The following is a 6,715-nucleotide window of genomic DNA, read 5'->3' on the forward strand; positions in this document are numbered from 1 at the left end:
AACATATTCTCAGTCTGAATAAATTAAACTTTCTTGATACTGAGAAGTTGCTTATGTCCATGAATCAGTATGGTTTTAGAAAGCACCATTTGTGTGAAACTCAGTTTGCCCTTTTCTTGCATGATATAATGTGAACCAAAGACGAAGGGCAACAGGCACAGTCCATGTTTCTGGACTTCCAGAAAGCTTTTGACACGGTGCCCCACTGCAGGCTGTTAATGAAGGTACATGCAAGTAGAATAATTTCACAGATATGCAACTGTCTCAAAGACTTCTTACATAACTGAATCCTGTGTGTTGTCCTCGACAGTGAGTGTTCAACACAGAGGAGGTTATCGTCAGGACTGCCCCAGGGAAGTGTGATAGGACCACTGTTGTTCTCTATATACATAAATAATTTGGCAGACAGGGTGAGCAGCAATGTGTGGTTGTTTGCTGATGATTCTGTAGTGTACGGTAAGGTGTCAAAGTTGAGTGGCTGTAGAAAGATCCAGTACGACTTATATAAAATTTCTAATTGGTGTGATGAATGGTAGCTAGCTCTATATGTGGAAAAATGTAAGTTAATGCAGATCAGCAGGAAGAACAAACCTGTAATGTTCAGATACAGTATTACTAATGTCCTGATGGACACAGTCAAATCATTTAAATATCTGGGTGTAATGTTGTGAAGCAATATGAAATGGAATAAGCAAGTAAGAACTGTAGTATGGAAGGCAAATGGTTGACTTCAGTTTATTGGGAGACTTTTAGGAAAGAGTGGTTCACCTGTAAAGGAAACTGCATATATGATGCTGGTGTAACTATTCTTGACAACTTTTAGAGTGTTTGGCACCTGTACCAGGTTGGATTGAAGGAAGACATCGAAGCAATTCAAACGTGGGCTGCTAGAATTGTCACTAGTAGCTTTGAACAACACACAAGTGTTATGCAGATACTTTGGGAACTCAAATGGGAATCCCTGGAGGGAAGGTGAAACTCTTTTCAAGAAACACTAGTGAGAAAATTTAGATAACTGGCATTTGAAGCTGACTTCCACACAATTCTACTGCTGCCAATATAGATTGTGCATAAGGACCACAAAGATAAGGTATGAGAAATTAGGGCTCATATGGAGGCATACAGAGTGTCATTTTATCCTTGCTCTATTTCTGAGTGGAACAGGAAAGGAAATGACTAGTAGTGGTATGGGGTACCATCTGCCACACCGGAAGGTGGCCTGCAGGGTATCTATGTAGATGTAGATGTAGATGTAGATCTCAGCCTTGGTACAAATATTTTAATTCATTGTTTCAGTCTTCATATAAACATCATAGATGTTGACTTGAAAAGGTCTCTGGAAGCATGCAATTTTATTTTATTATTGAAAAGGCTTCTAGCAATTATATAAATCCACTGGGTGTTGTTTCAAATGCAATGGAAGTATGTGATTGCTCTTAGATGCTCAACAACTGAATGAAGTCATAGAAAGTGAGAGTAACTGTCTGAATAATATCGAAGACGTATTACAAAAATTTCATGGACAAAAATTTTTGCCCTTTCTTGAAGTAATGTGTAGGTACTGAAACATTTGGTTGGCATCTGAATTCTGAAAATACACAGCCTACCTACATGGAGGGCTGCTCCATTGTGTGTGGTTTATTTATTTATTTGAGATACATATTCCATAGATCCAGTAATGCGTGATTATGCATGGATGTGGAACGAGTCAAAGTAGATACAATATAGATATCATACAATACAATACATACTGGTATATTACACATGACAGATGAATGATTCAAAACTGGTACAAAACAATAATATAATCAACATGATAAAAAATACGATACAATACAAAAATAAAATAGCGATAAAAAGCAATACAGATAACAATGACAAAGGAAATAATATGAATTAGTACTCAAATTATTTATCTCTGTTGAAGAATTCATCTAAAGAGTAGAAACATTTCTCCAGTAGGAATTCCTTTAGCTTTTTTTGAATAGCATTTTATTTTCTTTTAGAAACTTTATATTACTCGGGAGTGCGTACTTGTGTATTTAACTCCTTCTTGTACCAGAGAGAGACTTTTCCGTTCACAGTGCATATCACCTTTCCGTCTGGTGTTATAATATTGGTATGCCTCATTTGTTTCATATTCAGAGGAATTGAGAAGAGTGAAAGCCATGAGTGAGAAGAGATGTTGTGAGGTAGTGGTTAATATACCTAACTGTTTAAAAAGATTTCGACATGAGGTTCTTGGAGGGACACTACATATAATTCGGACTACTTTTTTCTGGCATACAAAAATTTATTTTGAAAGTGGTGAGTTGCCCCAAAAGATTATTCCATAGCACCACGGAATGAAAGTAGCCAAAATATGCAGACCTTGATACATTGATGTCTCCAATTTTGGAGATTATTCGGATGGCAAATGTTGCTGAGCTAAGCTTTTTTAGTGTTTGCTGTATATGGAATTCCCAGTTGAGCTGGTTATCTATGTGAACGCCTAGAAACTTTGTGCACTGAACGCTCTGTAACTGTTGGCTCTCGTGTGCAATGTTAATCTCTTCTGGTCTTATGTAACTGGATTGGAACTGCATGTAATTTGTCTTGCTGAGGTTTATTGCTACAGAATTTGCCGTGAACCAGTTCAGGGCATTTTCAAGTGCTTGGTTGGTATTTAACTCTAAGTCAGAGGAGGTTTTGCTGGATTTCACTATATTTGTGTCATCTGCAAACATTGTGATATTGGTAGCACTATTTGAGGACAGGGGTAGGTCATTAATATATATACACTCCTGGAAATTGAAATAAGAACACCGTGAATTCATTGTCCCAGGAAGGGGAAACTTTATTGACACATTCCTGGGGTCAGATACATCACATGATCACACTGACAGAACCACAGGCACATAGACACAGGCAACAGAGCATGCACAATGTCGGCACTAGTACAGTGTATATCCACCTTTCGCAGCAATGCAGGCTGCTATTCTCCCATGGAGACGATCGTAGAGATGCTGGATGTAGTCCTGTGGAACGGCTTGCCATGCCATTTCCACCTGGCGCCTCAGTTGGACCAGCATTCGTGCTGGACGTGCAGACCGCGTGAGACGACGCTTCATCCAGTCCCAAACATGCTCAATGGGGGACAGATCCGGAGATCTTGCTGGCCAGGGTAGTTGACTTACACCTTCTACAGCACGTTGGGTGGCACGGGATACATGCGGACGTGCATTGTCCTGTTGGAACAGCAAGTTCCCTTGCCGGTCTAGGAATGGTAGAACGATGGGTTCGATGACGGTTTGGATGTACCGTGCACTATTCAGTGTCCCCTCGACGATCACCAGTGGTGTACGGCCAGTGTAGGAGATCGCTCCCCACACCATGATGCCGGGTGTTGGCCCTGTGTGCCTCGGTCGTATGCAGTCCTGATTGTGGCGCTCACCTGCACGGCGCCAAACACGCATACGACCATCATTGGCACCAAGGCAGAAGCGACTCTCATCGCTGAAGACGACACGTCTCCATTCGTCCCTCCATTCACGCGTGTCGCGACACCACTGGAGGCGGGCTGCACGATGTTGGGGCGTGAGCGGAAGACGGCCTAACGGTGTGCGGGACCGTAGCCCAGCTTCATGGAGACGGTTGCGAATGGTCCTCGCTGATACCCCAGGAGCAACAGTGTCCCTAATTTGCTGGGAAGTGGCGGTGCGGTCCCCTACGGCACTGCGTAGGATCCTACGGTCTTGGCGTGCATCCGTGCGTCGCTGCGGTCCGGTCCCAGGTCGACGGGCACGTGCACCTTCCGCCGACCACTGGCGACAACATCGATGTACTGTGGAGACCTCACGCCCCACGTGTTGAGCAATTCGGCGGTACGTCCACCCGGCCTCCCGCATGCCCACTATACGCCCTCGCTCAAAGTCCGTCAACTGCACATACGGTTCACGTCCACGCTGTCGCGGCATGCTACCAGTGTTAAAGACTGCGATGGAGCTCCGTATGCCACGGCAAACTGGCTGACACTGACGGCGGCGGTGCACAAATGCTGCGCAGCTAGCGCCATTCGACGGCCAACACCGCGGTTCCTGGTGTGTCCGCTGTGCTGTGAGTGTGATCATTGCTTGTACACCCCTCTCGCAGTGTCCGGAGCAAGTATGGTGGGTCTGACACACCGGTGTCAATGTGTTCTTTTTTCCATTTCCAGGAGTGGATAATAAATAACAGGGAACCAAGGACTAACCCTTGTGGAACTCCATGATGTACTGTTCCCCAGTCAGACTCTACCTCTCCTACTTGTAGATTGTTAACACCTAATACTATTTTTTGTTGTCTGTCTTCTAGATATGATCTGAGCCAGTTACCCATTTGTCCACGGATTCCATATTGGGCTGCTTTTCCTAAAAGTATTGTGTGATCTACGCAGTCAAAAGCCTTAGTCAGGTCACAGAATATGCCAATGGGTAATTTTTTTCTTGTCAAGGCATTCTAAGACGTTATTTGTAAGTGTGTAAATTGCTTTGGTTGTAGATATGCCTGATCTGAAACCAAATTGTTGTTTTCTAATTAGTGCAAATTTTTCAAGGTGATTGACAATCCTGGCATATATTAATTTTTCAAAGACTTTAGAAAATGTTGTTACAAGAGAGATAGGATGATAGTTACCTTTGGTCTCAATACTGTCATGTGTTGATTTACTTGTGTAATGGATCAAGTGTTGGGTTCATAATTAATGAGCCAGATAACCATTTATGTTGATGATATGTTGTAGGTAAATTCCCATTGGGAGGAACACTGTCACCTGCTAATAGCCATGCAGGTAGGTGGTACAAAATTGAAACTGGGAAAAGCCAAATTTGTACCGTACGAGATTTGCTTCCTAGAGCATGTTATTACTGAAAAAGGCACTGCTCCCAAAGTGAGAAAACTAAGGGCAGTTGATTAATTCCTGAGCTGATTTGGCTTTTATCATCTTTTTGTTTCAACATAAGTTTTAATGATATTAATTTAAATTAATAATTGAAAAAGGATGTTCCTTGGAAATAGGCTGAAGAGTGCAAGAGCGGTTTTCGGGAATTAAATGCTGAGTTAGTCAATGTCACAATACCCAACCACCCAGATTTCTCTTTCTACATCTACATTCTACATCTACATTTATACTCCACAAGCCACCCAACGGTGTGTGGCGGAGGGCACTTTACGTGCCACTGTCATTACCTCCCTTTCCTGTTCCAGTCGCGTATGGTTCGCAGGAAGAACGACTGTCTGAAAGCCTCCATGCGCACTCTAATCTCTCTAATTTTACATTCGTGATCTCCTCGGGAGGTATAAGTAGGGGGAAGCAATATATTCGATACCTCATCCAGAAACGCACCCTCTCGAAACCTGGACAGCAAGCTACACTGCGATGCAGAGTGCCTCTCTTGCAGAGTCTGCCACTTGAGTTTGTTAAAAATTTCCGTAACGCTATCACGGTTACCAAATAACCCTGTGACGAAACGCGCCGCTCTTCTTTGGATCTTCTCTATCTCCTCCGTCAACCCGATCTGATACGGATCCCACACTGATGAGCAATACTCAAGTATAGGTCGAACGAGTGTTTTGTAAGCCACCTCCTTTGTTGATGGACTACATTTTCTAAGGGCTCTCCCAATGAATCTCAACCTGGTACCTGCCTTACCAACAATTAATTTTATAGGATCATTCCACTTCAAATCCTTCCGCACGCATACTCCCAGATATTTTACAGAAGTAACTGCTACCAGTGTTTGTTCCGCTATCATATAATCATACAATAAAGGATCCTTCTTTCTATGTATTCGCAATACATTACATTTGTCTATGTTAAGGGTCAGTTGCCACTCCCTGCACCAAGTGCCTATCCGCTGCAGATCTTCCTGTATTTCGCTACAATTTTCTAATGCAGCAACTTCTCTGTATACTACAGCATCATCCGCGAAAAGCCGCATGGAACTTCCGACACTATCTACTAAGTCATTTATATATATTGTGAAAAGCAATGGTCCCATAACACTCCCCTGTGGCACGCCAGAGGTTACTTTAATGTCTGTAGACATCTCTCCATTGATAACAGCATGCTGTGTTCTGTTTGCTAAAAACTCTTCAATCCAGCCACACAGCTAGTCTGATATTCCGTAGGCTCTTACTTTGTTTATCAGGCGACAGTGCGGAACTGTATCGAACGCCTTCCGGAAGTCAAGAAAAATAGCATCTACCTGGGAGCCTGTATCTAATATTATCTGGGTCTCATGAACAAATAAAGCGAGTTGGGTCTCACACGATCATTGTTTCTGGAATCCATGTTGATTCCTACATAGTAGATTCTGGGTTTCCAAAAACGACATGATACTCGAGCAAAAAACATGTTCTAAAATTCTACATCATATCGACGTCAGAGATATAGGTCTATAGTTTTGTGCATACTATTCTGTATGTTCACTGACTCAAGCAGGGATGTTTGAGTGTGCATCTTCTCCAGCTATAAACAGTGGATGTGGCAGAACTTCCATACACTCTGGATTTTGCCAGCAGAACACAGGTATAGAAGAGAATTTCTGTGTTTCTGAGCAAGAGGTGTTAATATCGTCTATGATTTTCAGTACTTAGAGGGATATTTTATGGATTATCACACTATCAACTGTGCTGACCACAAACCATTAATTTCATGAACAGGTTCTGCCTGAGGTATCCTTACACCACCAGGTGG

The sequence above is a fragment of the Schistocerca americana genome, chromosome X (genome assembly GCF_021461395.2).
Source record: "Schistocerca americana isolate TAMUIC-IGC-003095 chromosome X, iqSchAmer2.1, whole genome shotgun sequence".
Taxonomy (NCBI): Eukaryota; Metazoa; Arthropoda; class Insecta; order Orthoptera; family Acrididae; genus Schistocerca; species Schistocerca americana.